This window comes from Opisthocomus hoazin, chromosome Z (genome assembly GCF_030867145.1).
Source record: "Opisthocomus hoazin isolate bOpiHoa1 chromosome Z, bOpiHoa1.hap1, whole genome shotgun sequence".
NCBI classification, from domain to species: Eukaryota; Metazoa; Chordata; class Aves; order Opisthocomiformes; family Opisthocomidae; genus Opisthocomus; species Opisthocomus hoazin.
The window spans coordinates 36,064,401-36,090,613 of record NC_134454.1 but is presented as its reverse complement, the minus strand read 5'-3'; positions in this window follow the sequence as shown (position 1 = coordinate 36,090,613).

The following is a 26,213-nucleotide window of genomic DNA, read 5'->3' as shown; positions in this document are numbered from 1 at the left end:
TACTATTGTTTAACATTGATAATTACCTGGAAACCAAACTCTCTGTTGCTGGACCTAGCGTCCAGATGGGCAGGGGCTATACAAGGGACATAACTAGCAACATGGTTTATGTTTATGGTTAACAGATTTCATCCCCTTGGTTACAGTTACATGTAAAACGAGGGCACACTGGCCGAGCTGATTTGTATCGGGAAGGCATAGCCCGAAGATGGCCTGTGTCAACAAAACTGTGTGAACAAGTGGTCACTGCCTGTTCACAGTGTCGCCTGCGACTTAACAAAGATCATCCAAGTAAGGCACCTCCCATGCACATCCGAAATAAAAAAACCACTGTGGCACACCTGGCAAATTGATTACATAGGTCCATTGCGACCCTCAGGGTGTAAAAAACATATATTAGTAGGGGTGGAAGTTGTTTCAGGAATTACCATGGCAACAGCTGTCCCGGCTGCAACTGAAGATAACACAGTTTACAGCCTGAAGGAATGGTTCAGCACACTCCCCCTTCCTGAGGAGATTCAAAGTGACAACGGATCACACTTTACAGCTACAGTGGTACAAGACTGGGCAAAAGAAGAAGGAATTCGGTGGATATTCCATACTCCGTACTGCTCCCAAACAAACGGTATTGTTGAGCGAACAAACAGGTTAGTTAAGCGATTTGCTAAAACCCACGAATCTGGGTGGCACCTGCGACTATCCAATGCCATCTATCAATTAAATAATCGATGGACCGGAGACGGCTGTCCCAAAATAAAAGCATTCTCTGCTTCTGCCACAACTCTGGTGTCAAAGGCAGATGTAAAACCAGAACACCCTACTGGCTTTTACGCATGCCAGCCAGTGCTGGTTAAAATGCCTCAGATTGGAACAGTGGCACTAGTATTAACAAAACCAAAAAATCTTTAAGCTTGGGAAGCGAAAGATAGCTCTGGAAAACTGCATCAAATCAGTACTAGATGGATAGTATCTACCTTTTAACCTATTATATGCCTGTTTCAATGACAACCGAGCATTTTCCTTTCTTTTCTGTTTACAGGTATTTGCCAAACACTGGGAAACTACGCCTAAAATCACGGACTGTCACGTGTCAAAACAGACTGCCCTCAAGGACTGTTGATTTTTAATCATCTGTGAACCAAAGTTTCCAGAAGGTCGAAATAATCTAAGAAAAAGGACAGTAGTGATTTAATTTTGATAGGAATACTGATTTCTAATTTTACTTGTATATTATGTGACCTTTTTTACCTTTTTGCTTTATTGTTTAGGTTACTGTTTTTATAATACACGATAGTTTTCTTTTGTTGTGGTTTTGATAGTTATAATTTACTATAGAATTGTCAATATGAATATTCTATCATGCGTTGGCAGTGGCAGACAAATATGTATAAGTTTAACATGTGTTTACATATTAGGTGTAATAATTGTGCATGTGTTCCATAGAGATTATAATCAAAAAACAAAGAACTCTTTGGGTATCGACTGGTGGAGCCGCACCCTGCCCTCCCTGAGGCAGAGGCAGCAGGAGGCGGCTCCACAGAAAGCAGAGAACCCCCTACCCTCTTGCCACCGGGCAGAAAGTGGGGACCTAAGAGATGGGGGGGAATGGAAACGGGTCCCTGCTCGGGGTGGCAAGCAAATCTCCCCCCGGCCTCCCTCACCTGCCCAGTTGCCCTTAAGCAACAGATATGGGGCTCTGGAATGTGAGGGACTGGCCACAGAGGATGCGGGTGTAGGTGAAGCTCCATCCAGGGGGTTGCCTAGAACGAGTCAGACAGCCCCAAGAATTACGACTGCAGCAGCTAAGAAAAAAAGAAGGGTCATTGTCATAGGTGATTCCCTTCTGAGGGGAACAGAGGGCCCGATCTGCCGACCGGACCCATCCCACAGGGAAGTCTGCTGCCTCCCTGGGGCCCGTGTTAGGGATGTTGCAAAGAAACTCCCTGATCTGGTGCAGCCTTCTGATTACTACCCCCTCTTGGTAATGCAGTTTGCTGGCGACGAGATAGCAGAGAGAAGTCCCAAGGCCATCAAAAGGGACTTCAGGGCACTGAGGCGACTGGTTGAGGGATCAGGGGCGCAGGTGGTGTTTTCCTCCATCCCATCAGTGGCAGGGAACAGCACTGAAAGGGGCAGGAAAACTCACCTGGTTAACAGATGGCTCAGGGACTGGTGCCATCGGTCAAATTTTGGCTTCTTTGATCATGGGGAGGTGTACACAGCACCGAGCCTGCTGGCGACAGGTGGAACTCAGTTATCTCAAAGGGGAAAAATAATTCTTGGCCATGAGCTGGCGGGGCTCATTGAGAGGGCTTCAAACTAGGTTCAAAGGGGGAAGGGGATATTGCCCAGCTCACTAGGGATGAGCCTAGGTTTGGCGTGCAAAGGCCAGGGGTGAGATTGACAGCCCAGCTCAAGTCTGTCTGTACCAACACACATAGCATGGGCAATAAACAGGAGGAGCTGGAAGCCATTATACAGCAGGACGGCTATGACTTGGCGGCCATCACAGAAACGTGGTGGGACAACTTGCATGACTGGCATGCTGTCATAGATGGCTACAGACTCTTTAGGAAAGACAGGCCAACAAGGAGAGGTGGGGGAGTTGCTCTATATGTGAGGGAGCAACTGGAATGCATTGAGCTTGGCCTGGGGGCAAATGAGGAACAAGTTGAAAGCTTGTGAGTTAGAATTAAGGGACAGGCTCATACAGGTGACATTACGGTGGGTGTGTACTACAGGCCACCTGACCAGGAGGAGGAGGCTGATGAGGCCTTCTACAGGCAGCTGCAAGCAGCCTCACAGTCACAGGCCCTGGTTCTCATGGGGGACTTCACCCACCCTGACATCAGCTGGGAAGACCACACAGCTAGGCAGGCGCAATCCAGGAGGTTCCTACAGAGCATCGATGATAACTTTCTGATGCAAGTGGTGGAGGAACCAACAAGGAAAGGCGCGCTGCTCGACCTTGTATTAACAAACAAGGAGGGACTGGTGGAGGATGTGAAGGTCAGAGGTAGACTTGGTTGCAGTGACCATGAAACGGTTGAGTTCAAGATCCTGCGTGGAGGAAGCAGGGCGATAAGCAGGATCAAAACCTTGGACCTCAGGAGGGCTGACTTTGCCCTCTTCAAGGAGCTACTGGGAGGAATCCCATGGGACAGGGCTCTCGAAGGCAGGGGGGTCCATGAGTGCTGGTCGCTCTTAAAACGACACTTCCTCCATGCTCAGGAGTGGTGCATCCCCCTGAGAAAGAAATCTAGCAAAGGAGGCAGGAGACCTGCATGGTTAAACAAGGAGCTTCTAGCGGAGATCAGGTGGAAGAGAAAGGTCCATGAAATGTGGAAAGAGGGGCAGGCCACTTGGGAAGAGTACAGAAACGTGGTCAGAGCGTGCAGGGATGAGACGAGGAAGGCCAAAGCCCACCTGGAATTGAAGCTGGCAAGCGATGTCAAAAACAACAAGAAGGGCTTCTTCAACTACATCAGCAGCCAAAGAAAGGCTAGGGACAATGTGGGGCCGCTGCTGAATGAGGCGAGTGTCCTGGTGATGGAGGATGTGAAGAAGGCAGAGCTACTGAATGCCTTCTTTGCTTCAGACTTCAGTGCTAAGACTGGCCCTCAGGAATCTCAGGCCTCGGAGGTAAGAGAAGAAGCCTACAGAGAGGATGACTTTCCTTTGGTCGAGGAGGACTGTGTGAGGGATCACTTAAGCGATCCGGACGCCCACAAATCCATGGGCCCCGATGGAATGCACCCACGACTGCTGAGAGAGCTGGCGAATGTCATTGCTGAGCCACTCTCCATCATCTTTGAGAGGTCCTGGAGGACAGGAGAGGTGCCCGAGGACTGGAGAAAGGCCAATGTCACTCCAATCTTCAAAAAGGGCAAGAAGGAGGACCCAGGGAACTACAGGCCGGTCAGCCTCACCTCCATCCCGGGTAAGGTGATGGAGCAGCTTATCCTGGAGGCCATCATCAAGCAAGTGGAAGAAAAGAAGGTTATCAGGAGTAGTCAGCATGGATTCACCAAGGGGAAATCATGCCTGACCAATCTAATAGCTTTCTACGATGACATGACTGGCTGGGTAGACGAAGGGAGAGCCATGGATGTTGTCTACCTTGACTTCAGCAAGGCTTTCGACACAGTCTCCATAATATCCTCCTAGGGAAGCTGAGGAAGTGTGGGCTGGATGAGTGGTCGGTGAAGTGGATTGAGAACTGGCTGAATGGCAGAACTCAGAGGGTTGTCATCAGCGGCGCTGAGTCTAGTTGGAGGCTGGTAACAAGTGGTGTCCCTCAGGGGTCAGTACTGGGCCCAGTCTTGTTTAACTTCTTCATCAACGACCTGGATGAAGAGTTAGAATGTACCCTCAGCAAGTTTGCTGATGACACCAAACCGGGAGGAGTGGTAGACACACCGGAAGGCTGTGCTGCCATTCAGTGTGACCTGGATAGGCTGGAAAGTTGGGCAGAGAGGAACCTGATGAGGTTCGACAAAGGCAAATGCAGAGTCCTGCACCTGGGGAGGAACAACCCCATGCATCAGTACAGGCTTGGAGTGTACCTGCTGGAGAGCAGCTCTGTGGAGAGGGACCTGAGTGTTCTGGTGGACGAAAGGTTAACCATGAGCCAGCAGTGTGCCCTGGCTGCCAAGAAGGCCAATGGGATCCTGGGGTGCATCAAGAAGAGTGTGGCCAGCAGGACGAGGGAGGTTCTCCTTCCCCTCTACACTGCCCTGGTGAGGCCTCATCTGGAGTACTGTGTCCAGTTCTGGGCTCCCCAGTTCAAGAAAGATGAAGAGCTACTGGAGAGAGTCCAGCGGAGGGCTAAACAGATGATGAGGGGACTGGAACATCTGCCCTACGAGGAGAGGCTGAGGGAGCTGGGCTTGTTCAGCCTGAAGAAGAGAAGGCTGCGAGGGGACCTAATAAATGCTTATAAATATCTGAAGGGTGGGTGTCAGGAGGATGGGGCCAAGCTCTTTTCAGTGGTGCCCAGTGACAAGACAAGGGGCAATGGGCACAAACTGAGGCACAGGAAGTTCCGTCTGAACATGAGGAAGAACTTCTTCCTTCTGAGGGTGATGGAGCACTGGAACAGGCTGCCCAGGGAGGTTGTGGAGTCTCCTTCTCTGGAGATATTCAAGACCCGCCTGGACAAGGTCCTGTGCAGCCTGCTGTAGGTGACCCTGCTTCGGCAGGAGGGTTGGACTAGATGACCCACAGAGGTCCCTTCCAACCCCTACCATTCTGTGATTCTGTGATTCTGTGATTCTGTATGATACAGGAAAACACAGCCTTTAAGTTGTTACAAGGATTTCTTAGAATGATGAATTGGACTCTGGGAACCACTTGTCTTCTGTTGCCGACAACCCCTGCAGAGGGACTCCCTTTTATGGTTATTCCCCTTGACTTAAAAGGAGCACTGCTGGATTTATGGGAAATGAAAGACAATACCATCTCCATATCATGGGGAAGTGGAATTACCTACAAACATTATACTTATCCTTCAAATCTTAACTATACCAAAATATTGTCTAATTCTAACTGCACTCGAGAGCTTGACAAAAATTTCGTGAATTTAAATAACAAGATAAAATTGTCTATTGACTGTACGGAGGTACCCTGGCTTGACCAGCCTCCTTAACCATTCTGGGTTGTACCTATTACCTTTAAATATAGTATCCCAGTACAAGCTGAATGGTGTATCGAATTTCCCTCAAACTATGGATCTAAGTGTAGTCCACAATCTAATGATGTACCTTGTATGTGGACTATTGCTGATCATAGAACTCGTTTTACACAAGGGGGAGAAAAACCTCCAATTACCACGCCGCTAGGGCCAGTCCAATTATGGAATTGTACCAACAAGATAATTTGTTCTAATATTGATGACTACCCATGGGTATGGGTGGTTGCAGACCTTTACCAAGCTTTAAGAAGTGTATGTTTATGTCATAATTATAGTGCTCCGATCCCTAAGACAAGGTCAGAGTGTATGATAAAAGTGGATCCCAAACAGGTTAACACATGGGCATATCATATAGTTTCTAGCAACAATGCTGAGCCCACAGGCCAAAAGATGCCGAGTTCCTTTCCAACATTATCTAAATGGACATAATAGCCTTGATGAACTCGAAAATAGTACGTGTAGCACTTTAACGCTGCCTGCACCACCTGAAACTGTATGGGTGTGTTCTAATGGACAAATATCAGACTACATTCAACCCTACTGGGATGGATTAGAATGTACTCTAGGTAATGTAAGCTTGTGTCCTACTATAGCTTTTAATTTCATTCAATCTTTAACAAAATCACGAGGACATAGAGCTAAAAGACAGTCACAAATGTGGAACTCTATGCAAGAAAATGGTAAACTTTTTGCCTGGCCGAGCTATTATACACCAGCAATGAGAATAAACTTGGGAATGAAAGCTTTTTGGGGTTATTGGACAGTAAAAACCAATAATCGATTATATATAGAAAATTTGACATGGCAAGTAGAATCCTTAGCAAACTGGACAATTAATGCAGTTGACTTGCAGCTGCAAGCCACATCCAAAACGACGCTACAGAATAGGTTAGCCTTAGATATGATTTTGTTAAAAGAAAGTGGTGTCTGTGGATGGCTAAATGCCTCCTATCCTGATGAAACTTGTTGTGTTTCTATCCCAAATGTATCCATCACTTTTCATCAAGCCATGGATGAAATGCGTAAGATTGCGGAACAGTCTCGAGAACTCCGTGAAAATATGAAACAGAAGCCCTAGGAATGGACGGGGTGGATCTCGCAAGTTTTTAATGGACTTGGACTAAACATTAGTGGATGGATACAAAGTTTGATTCAATATGTACTGATGTTTATTGTACTCCTTATTGTTATTTGTGTGGGTTTATCATGTGTACAATCTTCACTAGTTAAAACTTTTAGTATGTATATTAGAATGCCTAAAGTTCATAACCCTGATTAGGTACTTTAAATTCCTTCTCCTATTAGGGAGGAAGATGAGCCCTTCAACCCGTCTGAACCTAAATTCATCTAATATTCCTTTTTGACAAGATGTGACTAAAGTCACTGGGTGGATAATGTAATCGATGGCCTTGCTGAACTTGTCAAATGTAAGACAAAAGACAAACAGACTGAGGCGTCTCTCCACTGAGGTGTCAAGAGCCAAAGAGATAATAAAGGGACTAATTAACTGGTGCTTATCTTATCAGACAAAAGTAAGGGGGGATAGACCATCACTGTAAACCCAGTGATCTGTGGGGTGCCTCTGAGGCTGCACAGCCAGAGATTGCTTCAGAGATTGCTTTGGATAAAGCACAGATGGCCCCCGAATACACGTACCAAGATGCCCTCTCTGAAGGCGTGTCACACGGCTGAGTCCCACTTCTGATGACACGACATTCCATACCAAGAGCCAACCAACACACAATAATTGACTTAGTCCCACCTCACAAAAATAAATAAACAAACATATAAAATTAGGCACTTGAAAACTCTCTTTGGGAGGAGGACCCAAGTGAGAACTTCACCTGACGGATGGGTCGACAGGCCTGAACCTCTCTTTCCCCTCCAAGAAGGGACGCCTTTTTGGTAAGAGTCGCACCTCTGACTTTGTCAGACGTAACCCTGGGAACACATTGTTAACTAAAGTGCTAAACTATTACTTTGAGCTCAACTTTTGTAGACAGTGCATTTATCAACGGCAATTCCGAATCTGTGATACCTGTCACTTGAATAAATTACCTATTGTTTCAACTTTGCAAAACTGTTTCAGTGAAAGTCCTTGGAAGGACTCTGGCAGGCAAGTTGAATATCAGACTCCCCTTATCCCTCCCTTTAATGCGACATTGTTATTACTGTTCCCTTTGTTTGCTGTTCTGTTAAACTGCCCTTATCCCAACCCACCGGTTTCTGCCTGTTTCTTTCCATTCTCTTCCGCATCGCGGTGAGGGGAGGGGCAGCCGCGTGGCGCTTTTGTTGCCAGCCGCAGACAAACCATAACATTAAGGTAGTTGGTAATCCTGCAGGAAACCCTTCTGGTTAGTGCCTTTTTGGATTACTTAAATTTTTTTCTTGGATAAGATTAATATTTTGCAAAATTTATTCTAGTGAATGATTGCCATATGCCAATTTGTGTATTGATGATAAGAGGTTTTGAGATGCTGAAGAAACAGAATAAAAAGCTAATACAGACCCACTGGATTTTGTAATCATGTAGTTTCAGCTTTCCAAGGCAAAACTGCTCCTCTTGTGCTGTTGTAGCCTAGGGCCAAAATTCACAAACCCAGATGCATAAAGTTAAGCTGCTAAAACTGTATTTATTCTCCCACACAAAAGCAGTTTCATTTTCACACTCATCGTCCAGCTTTTAAAGGTCATTTACTGCTCTCTTTAGCTCAGACTTTTTCAGAATGGATGCACAATTTATGGTACTTAGCAGATCTTAATTAATGGAAGTAAGGCTATGCTAAATTTCAGTGCTCAGAACAGGTTATCGAATATACATTTAAATTCAGGTTCAGCCAATCGAAATCCATCTTATCATTAAGAAAAAATGGTATTTTTCCTTTTCAGGCTTTTTACGTATTTGTTTTCAGTGGAGTGCATCTTTGGGTAAGGTGTGGCTTTTCTTCCAGCAAATATACATTAGTTTAAATGAAGAGTTGGCTACTTTGTATGTCATATGAAATGTAGACAAATTTAACAGAGTGTAACACGTCAAAGGGAAGGGCTCATTGGTACTGAATTAACATAGCTTCATCACACTAAACTCTTCCCCTTTGTTATATACAATATTTGTTAACTTTTTGAGCTGCTTTGTGCCTACAAATACCACAGACAGGTTGCACACCGCAGTTTCCAAACATACAAGTTACCACTCAGAAATGGAAATTTTCTGACATAAATAGGTTTCAGGTAAAACCTCGTCTAGTATCCTGACCCTCATGCATGCAAGCCACTTTAAGGCAGTCTTTGCAGACAGGTGCTACACATCAGCAGTATGCAAGTGTGTTTGGCCTGTGTATTGCTCCAAGAATAGCCATGGTTATGGGATGAGTTATTCTTTTCCTGAGGTCTCTGGGACTGAAATTGCTTATTTACTTGGATGGTATCTTGTTTGCTTCAAAGTTGTGAGTGTACCTACAACTGCCTACTTCTGCCACTGTCCGTCTGGTTTGGACCCTAAGGACTTTATTAAGTATAGAAAAATCTACATGACCCCTTCCTCTAGCTCTGGCCTGCTGGGGTTCACAACAGATGCATGAATGTTCACTTCTCAGAGAGGGAAGCCATTAGCAGCACATGCTGTTCCACTGCTTCTCTCATTGAGGTTGTTTCCATATTTAGGAAAGTTTGTGGAGTTGTCAATAGCCCTGCTCCCTTCTGCTGTTATGACCCTACTTGTTTTAATAGTTGAAAGGTGCAAGGAGAACAGTAAGAAAGCAGCTCTGGTCTCTTGTCACAGGCACCTTTAGCAGAAGAATGGGAAATCTGTCATTGTCCCACATGCCCCAGAGATCAGGTCAAAGGCTCTGGTGGCAAAATTTACATTTCTTACCAAGCAAATTTTGCAGCTTTGTAAGGCTACATTGCCCCAGATCATTAGAAAAGTGGTGGTTTCCCAGGAGTGACCAATCTACATTGCCACATAAACATATCTGAAGTAGTATGCATGCTTACTACTTCATACTAATTGGAGATTTAGCTAACATCTGTTTAAGCACTGCTCCTTTCCCCTTTTCCTGTGACATGTGAGCTGAGATATGCCGAATTGAGGGAGGCACCTGCAGCTACCGCTGAGTGATAGTGTGAACACCAAGAAACTGCATACCTCAAACAGCAGGGCTGGTACTCTGTCTTCATCTGTGGGGATTAAAGGCTAGTCCCTTCCTGAAGGTCAGGCTGAAACTGGCACTGTGTGGTCGTTCCTCCCTCTCTCTTCAGTTTATTGGGAAAACTATCATGGAGTTACGGCTAAGACCGGACATATTCTAGTGTACAAACAAGTTAATAGGGAGCACACCCTTTGCAACTAGATTTTCCTTATTTCCAAGTATTATTAAAGCAGAAGTATGTAGTAGCTTCTAAATAACAAAAGCTGTGCATTTACAATAAGAAAGGAAATTTTGAATCTTGCATAATGGAGGAAGACAATGTTATGTGTAAGTAACACAGATAGTGTTCAACTAAATCCACAATAACTGTGATGTTAAACCTGAATGGAAGCGTTAGCTGAAATCCTTAAGGAAAAAAAAAAAAAGAGGAAAAAAACCAATGTTGTTTCACAGCTTTATGAGAGGCACGAGTCACTGTAAGGTTAGACACACCACAAAGGCTATGAAGCATGATCCCATTGAATATAATTGGAGAAATCAAAGTTGTTGAAAGTGCTATGTGTCTCTGTGACTCACAGATCTGGTAGGCTTATTTCTGGGCTGAAGGCAAGAGCATTGCAAGAGCAGTGAAGGCGCAGTGACGTAGGACAGCAGCCTAATGACACTGGGTCACCAGAGGGTTTGCTGGCCAGCATCTGTCTCATGCCAAAGTGCTTCCTGCTGTGCCAGTGCCACTACTGTCAGCTTTCTGGCCAGGTTAACTCTCGCTCTAATATGCCCACATGCTTATGTCATCTTATTTCCAAGATCAAGCCTGTTTAGTCTAAGTAGCACAGCACACAACCACTTATTACACTGCTTGAAATACCATGCTTCAGTGGAAGCGAAGTATCACAAAATCATAGAACAGAATCATAGAATGCTTTGGGTTGGAAGGGACATTTAGAGCTCATCTAGCCCAACACCCTCTCAGTGAGAAGGGCCATCTTCAACCAGATCAGGTTGCTCAGAGCCCTGTCCAACCTGACCTTGAACACTTCCAGGGATGGGGCATTTACCACCTCTCCGGGCAACCTGTTCCAGTGTTTCACCACCCGCATCGTAAAAAATTTCATCCTTATAGCTAGTCTAAATTTACCATCTTTTAATTTTAAACTATTATCCCTTGTCCTATTGCAACAGGCTCTGCTAAAAAGTCTGTCCCCATCTTTCTTATAAGCCCCTTTTAAGTAGTGGAAGGTTTCTATATGGTCTCCCCACTGCCTGCTCTCCTCTAGGATGAACAGCCCCAACTGTCTCAGCTTTTCCTCACAGCAGAGGTGTTCCAGCCATCAGATCATTTTTGTGGCCTCCTCTGGACCCAATCCAACAGCCGCTTGTCTTTCGTGTGTTGAGGGCTCCAGAGCTGGGCACAGGACTCCAGGTGGGGTCTCACCTGAGTGGAGTAGAGGGACAGAATACCTTCCCTCAACCTGCTGGCCACACTTCTTTTGATGCAGCCCAGGATACGGCTGGCCTTCTGGGCTGCAAGTGCACATTACTGCCTCTTGTCCAGCTTCTCATTCACCAGTACCCCCACGTCCTTAGCAGGGCTGCTCTCAAACCGTTCCTCCCCCAGTCTGCATTGATATTGGGGTTTGCCCTGATCCAGATGCAGGACCTTGCACTTGGGCCTCCTGAACCTCGTGAGGTTCACACAGGCCCACTTCTCAAGCTTGTCTAGGTCCCTCTGGATGGCATCCCATCCTCCAGGCACGTCAATTGCATGACTCAGCTTGGCATCATCTGCAAACTTGATGAGGGTGCACTTGATTCTGCTGTCTTTGTCATTGATAAAGATATTAAACAGCACTGGCCCTTAATTCCTTTGAGGTATTTCACTGGTGTTTCCCTGATGGCCTCTATCACCTCAGGATCCCCTGGCCCATCTCTATAAGACTTGAAGTGTGCTGTGGTGTACCCAGCACATCTCAGAGCAACTGGCTGAGGGACCTCATTAGCACCCCATCCCTCTAACCTTGGTGTGTCATCCTACAGCTTGTCACAGACAAGCTTGATATCATCCCCTCCCCGTTCAAGTCTAGTTTAAAACTTTGTCAGTGAGCCCCGGCAACTTGTTGAACAAAGACCCTCTTCCCCCTTTGAGAAAGGTGACTCCCATCTGACACTAGCAAGCCTGGTGCCATGTACGCCATCCCATTATCAAAAAATCAAAAATTGTGGTGGTGGCACCAGCCACAGAGCCATGTATTTAATAGACTGGGCCTCTCTGTTTCTTCCAGTGTCACTGCCTGCAATTGGAAGGAGAGAGCTAAAAATAATCTGTGGTCCAGATTCCCTTACCAAACATCCCAAGGCCCTGAAGTCTCTTTTGATTGTCCTTGGACTATGCATTATGGCCTCATCGCCACCTGCATGGAAGAGCAGTAATGGGTAATAGTCCGGGCACCATATCAGGCTAGGAAATTTCCTAGTGATGTCCTTAATCCAGGCCCCGATCATCTCAGGTATGAGATGATAACTATCATCTCAACGATCAAGCAGCTGATCATCTCCTTGTTTCCACTCTACGGCAAAAAAGTGCAAGCTGGACCCCAGGTGGTCTCTAGTACAGAAGATCTTTACTTCTTGGCTGTTTAACAGGTATAGTAAATGCCTGCATTTATGCTCAACGGATGCCTAGAAATGTACAGCATCTCTGACATTATTACACAGCCTTCTGTGAATGCAGAAAGCTTTTCCATGTTTCTATACTAGTGTGTTGCAGTACTGTGTTTTGCAGTATTGCTGTACTATAAATGCCCATTTGGGGCTGGCATTTTTTTAAGACTGCAAATATTTACAGGGTGTGAAGTTCTGGTAATCAACATGCTTGCTATGGGAAAAAGAGGCTGATATTTTCTGGTGATCGTTAACCGTTTTTAAATGGCAGAAACATATTGCATGAGATCATAAAGCAGCTGAAGAGCTTAAATAAATGGGACTTTTTTCCAGAGCTAAAAACTCTGTACAGAGCCCCACCTGAATAGAAGATTTTAGGTCATTAACTTAAATATCACAAGGAGAGTAAGCTTCATAAACTGGCACAATAACAATCCTTCAGCAAGTAATGTTCCCCACTCCTAAGTGCATGGAGCACATAAAGAGAGGATCCTGTCCTGTTGAACAGAACCTGGCAACAGAACAGTTAATCTGGATACAGCTCTGTGGACCACAGTGACTTTTCTTTGGTTCCCATAAATCTGTACAGCCATAACAGTGACAGATCTGTGAGGAGAATTGGGATATGCCTCTAGAGTAACACAATCTATTGTAACTCTTTTCAAATAAGTGGAGTTTTTCACTAGGGATGGCATTTTTTCCTCTCTTTTCTATCATGAGAGGTGGTAACCACCTTTTATTATCTGGTGTAATAACAATATCAGGGAAACTGAAACTCATCAATATTTGCCAACACTTCTTCCTCCCGCACCATCTCTTCAGCCTTCTTATCTGTATACAGGTCTTTGGCTGGAGAATTGCTTTGTTTAGTTTTACTACAGAGTTACATAATTTTTTTGGAGTTGTGTTAAGCAAGACTTTTTGATACTCAGCTGAACTGTGAAAGACCGAGATCAGAGAGCATCTCCAGTAGCCCAGCTTCCAGACTTGATTTTCTTGTCCCACAAATTGCCTTGGATTTCAGCATGAACAATTTCACACTGTAATTGATGGCCTTGCTGGACTTGTCAAATGTAAGACAAAAGACAAACGGACTGAGGCGTCTCTCCACTGAGGTGTCAAGAGCCAAAGAGATAATAAAGGGACTAATTAACTGGTGCTTATCTTATCAGACAAAAGTAAGGGGGGATAGACCACCACTGTAAACCCAGTGATCTGTGGGGTGCCTCTGAGGCTGCACAGCCAGAGATTGCTTCAGAGATTGCTTTGGATAAAGCACAGATGGCCCCCAAATACACATACCAAGATACCTGCTCCGAAGGCGTGTCACACGGCTGAGTCCCGCTTCTGATGACACGACATTCCATGCCAAGAGCCAACCAACACACAATAATTGACTTAGTCCCACCTCGCAAAAAGATTTCCAAACATATAAAATTAGGCACTTGAAAACTCTCTTTGGGAGGAGGACCCAAGTGAGAACTTCACCTGACGGACGGGTCGACAGGCCTGAACCTCTCTTTCCCCTCCAAGAAGGGACGCCTTTTTGTTAAGAGTCGCGCCTCTGACTTTGTCAGACGTATCCCCGGGTACACATTGTTAACTAAAGTGCTAAACTATTACTTTGAGCTCAACTTTTGTAGACAGTGCATTTATCAATGGCAATCCCGAATCTGTGATACCTGTCACTTGAATAAATTACCTATTGCTTCAACTTTGCAAAACTGTTTCAGTGAAAGTCCTTGGAAGGGCTCTGACAGGCAAGTTGAACCTGATAAGTGGCCACACACTTAACCCTTTAGACATACACCGTTGACCAAGTCTGGGACTAGGAGTTGATCCAGCCGCACCTAGACTCTCCTCTGAGAGAGAGTTGAGAAAGCAAGAGGATCTTCTCTGAACCTTGTGACTCAACGGGAGGGCTGTCCTTTTGCCGCTTATCAGACTCCGCTTACCCCCCCTTTAATGCGACACACACTCCAGTCACAACACAAACACCTTGGTTCTTTCAAAAGATATCAGTACCAGGAAACAAAGTCTCCTTTTCTGTCTTTCCTGAGAGTCCCATTTTAAAGGAACACATTGACGCTTAAGTGCCAGGCCACTAAGGTGAATTATGAGACCTGTTTACCATGCATCAAACCATATAAGTGTACTCTCAGGACTAGGATACAGGATGCTTGTATTTGGTGTGTACCCAGCAAGCTGCCTATTCACAGTCAAATGCCTTGAGTTATGCTAACATATCTTAAAAATGTGTTTTCTTGGCTAGAAGGGTGGTCATATGGTAATTTAAGGGAAGGATGTGACACTACTCTCCCGGGCTGGATGGTTTACAAGCTACATAGCCTTCAGATACATATATCTTTAATTTTATGCAGAAGTCACTGGGGTGAATATGTGTATACAGGTTTGTTGAAATTAGAAGAAGAAATGGAGAAATATAGTATTTCTTGGAGACTTGTTTTCCATGGATTAGGAAAAAAGTCATCTGCTTCTTTACCATCCACTTGTTTTGTCTTGGGCAAGCATATGAAATTATCTGCCCCACCTGTGACCTGGTCATTCCTTGTGAAAGAAGCTGCAAAGATGCTTCCGGGTGATAACCGTAAATGTAACAAATATAACATGTAGGGGATGTTATCACTTCAGGTGGTCAGAAACAAGTCTTGGTTCTTTGTGAATAATTGGGACGGTTGCAAGACAAGGGATTCCTGAATAATCCCTTTAGGCGCCTGGGCCTTGGGAGAACAGGTATGCAAACTACAGAGATAAGGAGGCTGCAGGATAATCTGAAGACCACCGCTGAAAGACGCCAAACAAACATGTGCAACGGACATTACCATATATTAATGAATTCTTGGAAAAGCCATTACTATGATAGACATTTCTTGGAAATGTAATTAATATGTATGTTAACATAGCATAAATACCTAGTAACTGTGTCTCTTCGGTGCACACGTTTGGAGGAGAGATCCCCCGTGTGCCCAGCGCCGCAATAAAGAATACCTGCTTAATAGTCTGCCGACTATTGAGTCTTCAATTCCGGCTTTTCACGGCATCAGTTCTGGTGACCCAGAAGGGACCCGCTCTGCTTGGCTGCAGGACCCGCGGAGAACAGGACTCCCTAGGGTACCCCCGGGATTTCCCGGAGGGACTCCTCGCCTCACTCGGATCACTGCGGGAGCAGACAAGGACCATCTAAACGAGTAAAGGTATTCTTTTTTTTCCTTTCTTTCTCTGTTTTGGTATGTGAGACCGGTCATTTGGAGAGTTCTCATAAGTTGTAGGAGATGTCCTACACTGAGCGCTGTACACCAGGCTACTAGTGCCTGAGGGTGTACGTCTTGGTGCATTGGTCAGGCACGGGTTGTGCTTTGCACTTCTGTAATAACGTGCTTTGGGTAGTTGTGCATTGGTACAAGCATGGGTTAAGCTTTGTACTTCTGTAATAACGTGCTTTTGGTAGTTGTGCGTTGGTGCAGGCACAGGTTGTGATTTGCACTGCTGTAATAATGTGCTTTTGGTCTTGGTACGTTGGTGCAGGCACGGGTTGTGCTTTGCACTTCTGTAATAATGTGCTTTTGGTAGTTGTGTGTTGGTACAAGCATGGGTTAAGCTTTGTACTTCTGTAATAACATACATGCGGTATTGGTATGCTTAGGAAACCCGCTTAAGTTGTACTTCTGGCGATACGGATTTGTTGGTATTGAACTCGGATATCGGATATCTTGGATACTGGCTTGTTAACATACCCATCAAGCATCGTAAAACCAAAAAAATAAAAACAACCAACCAAAAAAAAAAACCACCTTGCACGGTGAACCTCTTTTCTCATGACCAGAATATTAATTGTGACATTTTTGGAACGTGGTCAGAGCGGGACAGAAGAGGACAACAGACTAAAATTGTTAAGATAAAGACTAATACAAGTACAGAATGAACAAAGTAAAATGGGGTACAGCAAAGCAGTGGTATTTTAAAGAAAAGCCCCTTAGGATGTATTCTAGCACATTGAAAAGCTTGTGTGACTGTGTATGAAGCCTCTGTGTGACAGACAAATAAGTCAAAAAAAAAAAAAAAAGAGAGAGAGAAAAAAATGGTAAAGAAAAAAAAAACAACACCACGTACGTTTGGCACGTTCTGCTGATTTCCGGTTTTTGACTTCGGACTGTTGTATTTGAACTCTGAGTCATCGGGGCTGTGGTTTATGATTTCTTAAGTATCAGTGCAGGGTCTTCCCGTGGGGGGGATTTTGAGAGTCTCTCCCAGGATCTATATGGCAACACTGGGAAAAGTAGGGCGAGACCCCTCACTCGACAACATATTAATAATGTATGGGGTTTGGTTTGCTTAAAGAAAATCGGCATGATTTAGGAATTGAATTGGTAATTTGAGGATTGGTTTTAAAATACAAGTTGGTATATATTGTGGGGTTACAAGTTCTCTAGTTATTTGGCATTGATCGATCATTTAGGGACTCTGTTTTTGGGGTATGTATTAAATATACTATATATATTGTTTTGAAAGAGCTCTATGTATATAAACATGTTAAGTGAAGTGGTTTGCCTGTATATATTGTTGTACTTGGGTGATACAGTTTGTAAACAGAAGGATTTTAAAAGATCGCTTCTAGGTTGTGTGTGTGTGTGTATGTGTTGTGTTAACCGACTGGTGGAGAAGTTGAGAAGTTATTTTATTGTAACATGAGCTTCGGAGGGAGGTGATCCCCTCACAAGGAAACAATTAATTGAATTATGATATGTTGTTAGAATTGATGCGGTTTTGTGGACAATTAAAAAGTACAGGAGACGAAAAGTTTAACGTGGTATTTAAAAGAAAAAAAAAAAGGAAACTCCCTCTGGATTTTACAAAGGCTTGTGTAAAGTGATTAGAACAGAAAGGTATCAAGTTACAAGCTGCTTTGCTAGCTGCTGCTCTAAATGAAGAAAAAAAAAACCACCAAAGTTCTTAGAAGTTAAGCAACAGAAAAACGAAATGAAAAAGAGGGGAAACAAGGTAACTTTTTACAGTATGGACTACTAGTGGAGTATGAATCAGAATACAATACTCCTGTGTTACCAGTTAAAAAAAAACAAAAAAACACCAAAACAAAAACAGGTGGAACTTACTGGGTAGTACAGGATTTAAGAGAAGTGAATAATATTGTTAGGGGCATACACCTTGTGGCAGCAAGTATGGTTTACGGTATTGGATTTAAATGATGCATTCTTCTGTCTGCCTTTAGCCAAAGAAAGTCTGAATTTATTTGCATTTGAGTGGGAAAATCCTACCACGCGTAAAAAAAACCCAGCTTGCCTGGACAGCGTTACCCCAAGGTTTTAAGCATAGCCCAATGATCTTTGGAAATCAATTAGCATGAGAACTTGAAACATGGAACCCTTCTTCCAGAGATGGAACCCTTTTACAGTATGTAGATGACATTAATAGCAACTGAAACAAAACCTGACTGTATACAGTGGACTATCAGTTTGTTAAACTTTTTGAGATTAAGCGGGTATCAAGTCTCTCAACAGAAAGCTCAGATGGTGCAGCAACAGGTAACCTACCTTGGATACGAGCTGTCTGGAGGACAGAGAGAACTAGGAACAGAATGAAAAGAAGCATTCTGCAGGACTCCCCTCCCTCAGATGGTAAAAGAGCTCAGGACCTTTCTGGGAATGACAGGCTGGTGCTGATTGTGGACTTATAATTACGGAATAATAGTGAGACCCTTATATGAACTTTTGAAAAACAACCCCACCCGATTGATCTGGTCCAAACAAGCTCAAAATGCATTTAAGACGAGCTGTGGCGGCGGTGGTCTTGAATATTCAGGAAGCCCGAAAATTTACCTTGGGCCAAAAGATCACAGTGCTGGTGTCACACACAGTATCAGCTGTACTGGAACAAAAAGGGAACCACTGGCTTTCCCCATCCCGATTTCTACAATACCAGGCCATTCTGACTGAATCAGATGATATTAATATTGTAGTAACTAATATTACAAACCCAGCTTCTTTTCTCAGTGGGTCAATCTCTGAACCATCGGTACATGATTGCTTAGAAACCATAGAGACTGTGTACTACAGCAGACCAGATTTGAAAGAGGAAGCCCTGGAGGATGCACAGGACTCCTGGTTCACAGATGGAAGCAGCTTTGTCCGACAAGGTATTTGAAAGGCAGGGTACGCAGTGACAACAACAGATGAAGTAGTTGAGTCTCAGTCATTACCTGCTGGAACATCAGCTCAAAAGGCTGAAATTATTGCCCTAACTAGGGCTCTGGAGTTAACAAAACGAAAAAAGATAAATATATGGACAGATTCCAAATATGCCTTTGGAGTTGTCCACACTCATGGGACAATTTGGAAGGAGCGAGGACTACTAACTGCTCAAGGGAAGCAGATTAAATACGCTGAGGAAGTCCTTCGACTATTAGAAGTCATTCAGCTACCAACAAGAGTTGCCATCATGCACTGCCGAGGACACCTGAAGGGTAACACTGACCAGGAAAGAGGTAACAGGTTGGCTGACTATGAAGCTAAACAGGCAGCAGAAAGAATGCAAGAGATTTTAGCCTTAATTCCAGATAACAGAAATAGAAACCTGAGTGACCAAGAAAATGTTGAGTATTCTAAAGCTGACGAAGAATTAATAGAGGGATTAGGAGGAAAAATTCCATCCCAGGGATAGGACTATTGAAGTGATGGCAGAATTATAATCCCTGCTAAACAGATATGGGGGGTGTTTAAAGAAGAACACAATAGGACACACTGGGGAGCGGACTCCCCGTATAAATTTTTAAATCAGAAATTAATAGGGAACAATTTGTATACTACAGTCTGACAAGTAACCCAACAATGTGAAACATGTTTAAAAATAACCCCAATACAGGTAACCGGGTACAATTAGGAAGTATTGGGAAGGGAAGTATACCGGGAGAACACTGGCAAATTGATTTCTCTGAACTTCCAAGAAAAGGAGGGTAAAGGTACTTATTAATACTCATGGATACCTTTTCAGGTTGGGCAGAAGCATTCCCCTTGTAGAACGAATAAAGCAATGGAAGTAACTAAGGTATTATTAAATGAAATAATACCTCGATTTGGGGTACCAACAATTATCTCCTCAGATAGGGGGACACATTTTGTGCAGACGTAGTGCAACAGGTCAGCAAACTGTTAGGAATCAATTGGCAGTTACATACACCCTACAGACCACAAGCCAGTGGGCAAGTAGAAAAGATGCAAAGATAAGCCAAGAAGCAAATCTATATTGGTACCAAACATTGCCTATTGCACTACTTCGGATACGTGTAAAACCTAGAAGCAAAGAAAATTTGAGCCCTTTTGAGATACTTTATGGGAGACCATATCAGGCTAAATTTCAAGGGGAAGATTTGAACCAGTTGGGAAATCAGTATCTACAGAAAAATGTTTTGGGTATCAGGGCTAAAGGGGTAGATCACTCGATCCATCCATTTAGCCCTTGAGATTGGGTTTATGTTAAGAGAATTTTTCAGGTGATCCACTGAGAGAGAAGTAGAATGGACCTTACCAGGTATTGCTGCCCACCTTCACTGCAACCAAGATTAGAGAACAGCCGGCCTGGATCCATTATTCCCGAGTGAAGAAGGCTCCTAAACCAGGATGGATGGTCGAAATGGCTGGTGGTTTGAAACTATGATTGCAGCGGTAACTTTGTTAAACCTAGGTTTTTTAGTAAACGCTTGGAGAGAGAACTTATATTACAATGCAATTCAGATGATAGCGAATGCCACGGGAGCTAAGGATTGTTGGATTTGTACTGCCTTACCAAAAGGTGACATGAGACTCCCTTTATATGGGGTAGGATCCATTCATTGGAATTGTGATAATAATGCTTGGCCCGAGTTTTGGAGGAGGCACGACGGAGGATACTGTGATCACGACAACTCGAACTACATAACTGGACCAAGATTTGACCTACAGATATTAGATAACAACACCCAGATATTGGTCAGCAATAATAGCTGCCTATGGAAAGCAAGATCCAACACTTGTTCGTGCCGACCCCCCTTCCATACACACAAAAATTGTACTTGCAGGGATGGGTGGAATGATTATTTGATCAACAAAACTACAGTAGAAGTAGGAACTTGGGATTTGAAAGGGACAGGCGTGACAAAACCCAATTAGAAACCTATAGCCCCTCGAACTGGGATTATTTTAGGAATGTACCATAGCCTCGAAGGGCTATGGTTCACTGATGCGTCATCCTACAGGCAAAACAAGGAGTGGAATTATAATGCAGTGGCACTGGAAGTAGCCACGAGAGAACAGGTCAGCGAAACAGGTAAAGTGCACAAGTAGGGGAGCTTAGGGCAGTTTTATTAGCTGCACAACATGGTGCTGACTATATTTACACTGACTCATATGTTGTTTTTAAAGGAGCTACCGAGTGGGTGAGCCACTGGGCAGCCAACGACTGGCAGGTTAATAGAGTCCCAGTCTGGCAAACTGACAGCTGGAAACAATTGCTAAAATTAGCAGAAAAAAGGATACTGCACATTGGTTGGGTGAAAGGGCATGATCGATCAGCTTCTATTGCTGCCCAGTTCAATCAACAAGTTGATAAGTCTCACACGGCTACACAAAATTGATATTGTAAGTGATGAATAAGAATGGGAACGTTTACTTGAATGGTTATGTCACCGAAAATCCGGGAATAAAACCTTGTAACACCAATGTAGTGTTAAAAGGCAGGCATTCTTTATTGCAGCGCTGGATGCACGGGGGATAATTCCACCAAACGTGCATACCCCATACCCCTTCCGCGCAGTTTATATAGATTAAAATATACATATTTATCTGATTACATAAGCCCTTTCTTTCATAGTCAAATCAGTCCATTTTCATACACTCCTCCCACCCGCACTTGCGCAGTGCCTCCTAGTGGTGGTCGTCGGGGGTCCTAAGATGAAGGCTCATCCTCTTCATCACAGTGTCCGCTGGTTGACCCCAGCTTCTGCACATGCGCAGTCCTTTTCTGGCTCTTGTCCCGTAGCTAGGTCGCTGTAACTATGTCGCTGTAGCTAGGTCGCCTTGACTGGCTCTAGGCGACCGCTAACATTTCAGGTGGGAAACTTTTGTTTCAGTTAATTTAGGCAATAGATAAAAACCACAAACACACCTGCAACTATAGTAACGTTATTCCTATTAAAAATTTCCTTCACTACTATTGTTTAACATTGATAATTACCTGGAAACCAAACTCTCTGTTGCTGGACCTAGCGTCCAGATGGGCAGGGGCTATACAAGGGACATAACTAGCAACATGGTTTATGTTTATGGTTAACAGATTTCATCCCCTTGGTTACATTTCCCCCCTTTGGAAGTTTTGAAATAATTATCTTTTCAATACTTCCATTTTATTCTATATCAAACTTTATTTCAATTACAATGGTTAGATAATTATTGATTGTTATATTCGTTTCATAATTCATTTATTTCGCTACAGGGTGGTGGAGGCGTAGCAGCTGATTCACCAGGGTTTTGTCTTCTAGTAACAGCTTGAATAATTTTCCGATTAAAAGCAGTTCTGTTGGTGAGTTCTTTTTTTAGGTAATAGTATATGAGCATTATTACTACAACCACTACCAATAAAAGCAGTCCGGTACCGATTAAAGATTTGACCCAAGAGCTAATATTCCACCCTAATCCGTTAAAAATTTTATCAAGCCAATTTTCTTGCATGTCCTGTTGAATTTCCTGAGTGTCTTTTTCTATTTGTTTTAGTAAGTTTAAGTCATGTTCAACATCCTGAGTGACATTGGGGATATGCAGACAGCAATGATTTATTCTATTTTTTAGGTACTCACATACTCCATGTTCTTTTAACAGAAGCATGTCTAAGGCCATTCTATTTTGGAGAGTCATTCTTGAGGTTGCTTGCAACTGTAGGTTTAACTGTCTGAATCCTTTTCTTGTTACATTTGCTAATTTTTCTACTTGACCAGTTAGTTTATATAACCAGGCCTTATTCCTATAAGTCGATAAGGGAGTCAATAAAGATTCTAAGGCCTATCCAATTTTTACTCCTGTTGAAGGCTCATTTCAGTTTTCATCTTTTTCAACTTTTGATCTTTTTATTCGTATTAATTTTAAATTTTCGGAGTTCCCCTTAAAGGGAGTCTTTTTCCAAATTGGACATAATGTTGGCATTCTTAAAGTAATTTGTTTTACCTTACCATCAACTGGTAGGTGAGTGGACCAGGTTCCATCACTCATTGCCCAAACTAAGTGTTCTGGACTTTGAATTGTTGATTTTCTACAACTAAAGAATGTTCCTCTTTTTGGCTTATAGGTATCAGTCAACTGTAAATCATTTTTAAGTCCCCTACACTGGCATCCATATTTCAAGGCAGCTGCCAAAGGTGGAACACTTTGGATTGCTTTACTAACTGTACTGCAATTATATATTTTTGTACAATTCCACCAGGGTACTACAATTTCCTTTTTTCGGGAAGTACTTTCTTTGTCATTGACCGATGGGAAAGCTGCAAAAATCATTCCATCTTAGGTGAAACACCAGGGAGCACTGGCCATATACTGGAACTGAGATGTGATGGCCATTGATCATACTGAATCCCACAAAGTTATTTTTTGTTTAGTTTTGTTGGACTTTTTGCATTCCCATTTCATGATTGTTCGAGTAACATTTTTCTTAACGGGTTCATCATAAGCACACCAACCTATATTGGGAAAAACTATTTGGATAAAAACATAATTTAGTAACTTTTCACAATTTGTTCTACTTCCAGGGGTTTTCCATTGTTTTCTAACATAATCTATTTGTTCTTGCCACTTAACAATGGGAACTTGTTCACAATGAGTACTGTCATTTTTGGGTTTTTTGTTACTTAGATTTGTTGTTAAGATTCCCCACGGAACTGATTCTCTTACAGCCCTTGGGATTGGAAGACATGCAGTTATTTGGGTCACGTTTTGTAAGTTTGCAAATTCTTTTATAAGCCAAATCATCAAATTTTCTTCCGGAGTCCTCCTTGGGAGGTATATTAATTGTTCCGCTTTTATTGGCAGTGAATCGACGTTTTCTGTTCTTACTTCTAATACACTGAACAGTGCTCCTATCATCAGTTTCCAGATCGAGATACAGTCTCCTCGCATTTTACAGTAATAACTACTCTTTTTAGATATATTTCAAAGTCAGTTTTGTAGTCTCTGGATCTCTATTGATGACTTTTCACGAAGGGGCTTTCTTCACTCGAGTGTAGTGTATCCACGGTTCCATCCCTTTTACTTTGATTGCAGTGTAAGTTGTTAACAGTACCTGAAAAGGTCCTTTTCACTTTTTCTGCAGTGGTTCAGAGTTTCAAGTCCTTATGTACATGAAATCACCTGGTTGATATTGATGCACAGGTGTATCCAAAGCAAGCGATCTGGTCAGTACAACGTACTTTCGGAGTGCTTCAAGTGTTCTTCCTAAAGAAATCAAATATAATTTTAAATCTGTTTCCCCTGTTATTTTCATATCCCCTGGGATCAAAGGAGCCTGATAAGGTTTGCCATACAGAATTTCGTATGGACTTACACCATCTTTAGATTTAGGTTGAACTCTGATTCTCAGAAGTGCTAATGGTAAAGCTTGTGGCCATTTTAAAGACACCTCTTGACAAATTTTACTTATTTGTCGCTTTAATGTCTGATTCATTCTTTCAATTCTTCCACTTGATTGTGGCCTCCAGGGGGTATGTAAATCCCAATTTATTCCTAAAATTTTACTTACTTGTTGAACTATTTCTGCTACAAAATGTGGTCCCCTATCGGAAGACATGCCAATTGGTACCCCAAACCTTGGTATTATTTTTTTTAACAATATTTTAACTACTTCTCTCGCTTTGTTGGTGCGACAAGGAAAGGCTTCCGGCCATCCAGAAAAAGTATCAATTAATACTAATAGATACCTGAATCCATTCTGCCTGGGGAGTTCAGAAAAATCAATTTGCCAATAATCTCCTGGAGTGTTACCCTGTTTTGTTACCCCTAGGGGTGCCCTTTTCCGATTTAAAGGATTATTTTTGAGACAAATTGGACACTTAGCTATTATGGATTTAACTACTCTTGTCATTCCTACACACACCACAGATGATTTTAGACTTGAGAGCATAGCATCTACGCCCCAATGTGTCTGTGTATGTTTTTCTTTCACAAGTTCTAACATAACTTGCGGGGTTACAATTACCTGTTTTTCTGGCGTTACCCACCACCCTTCTGTATTTTGTGATGCTTTTAATTGTTTTGTTAATTGTTCATTCAATTTACTGCATTTTGGCTTTAGATTTGGGATTTTTATTTGTTTTACTGGTACTAGTGCAAAGATATCTTGTTCAGCAGCCTCCTTTGCTGTTTTGTTTGCCAATCGATTACCTATGTTTACAGCTGTCCGACCAAATTGATGAGCCTTGCAGTGCATCACTGCCACTTCCTTTGGTTTCTGCGCTTCTTCGAGGAGCTGAAGGATTTTTTCTTTATGTTTTATCGATGAACCTTGGGCTGAGAGCAGTCCTCTTTTTTTTCAGATGGCTCTATGAGCATGAATTACACCAAATGCATATTTAGAATCAGTCCATATATTTACCCTTTTTCCTTCTGCCATTCGCAAGGCTTGCCTCAATGCCACCAGTTCTGCTTTCTGTGCCGAGGTATTTGCAGGTAGCGTTCCTGACTCCAATACCTCGGTCGTGGTGACAACAGCATATCCGGCCATTCGTCTTCCTCCTTTCACAAAGCTGCTTCCATCCGTGAACAACTCCAGATCAGGATTCTCCAGAGGTTCATCCCTCAGGTCCGGTCTGCTAGAATAGACTTGTTCAACAGTTAGCAGGCAATCATGTTCTAGATTTTCTGTCGGAATCTCTGTTGATAGAAACATTGCTGGATTTACAATGGTTGTGGTTTTTAATTCCACATCATCTTGCTCCACCAAGACAACTTGATATTTTAGCATTCTGCTGGCGGACAGCCAATGACCCCCCTTTTGTTCTAGAACAGTTACCACCATGTGTGGTACATACACCACTATCTTTTGGCCCATAGTCAATTTTCGAGCTTCTTGAATTAGCAATACTGTCGCTGCCACAGCGCGCAAACATCTCGGCCATCCTTTACTCACGTTGTCAAGTTGTTTAGAGAAGTATCCTACTGGTCACTTCCAGGATTACAGATGTTGTGCCAGCACTCCAAGAGCCAGATGCTGCCTCTCATGGACAAACAGTTCAAAAGCTTTGGTTAAATTAGGTAAACCCAAAGCAGGGGCTATCATCAATGCTTTTTTAAGTTCTTTAAATGATTTTTGGCATTCAGGTGTCCATGTCAAATACAAGTCTTTGGATTCTCTTAAAGCGTTGTAAAGTGGCTTCACATATAGTCCGTAGTTTGGAATCCAAAGCCGACACCATCCAATCATTCCCAAAAAGGTTCTCAGCTCCTTTGGACTGTTAGGTTCTGGGGTTTGGCAAATGGCTTCCTTTCTTTCGTTGCTTAATTGCCTTTGCCCTTGAGATATTTCAAATCCCAGATAAATCACTGCTTCTCTTCCTATCTGGGCCTTATTTCTGGAGACTCTATATCCTCCTTGGCCCAGGAAATTTAACAAACTGATAGTAATTTCAAAACATTCTTCTTTGCTTTCTGCTGCTATTAGAA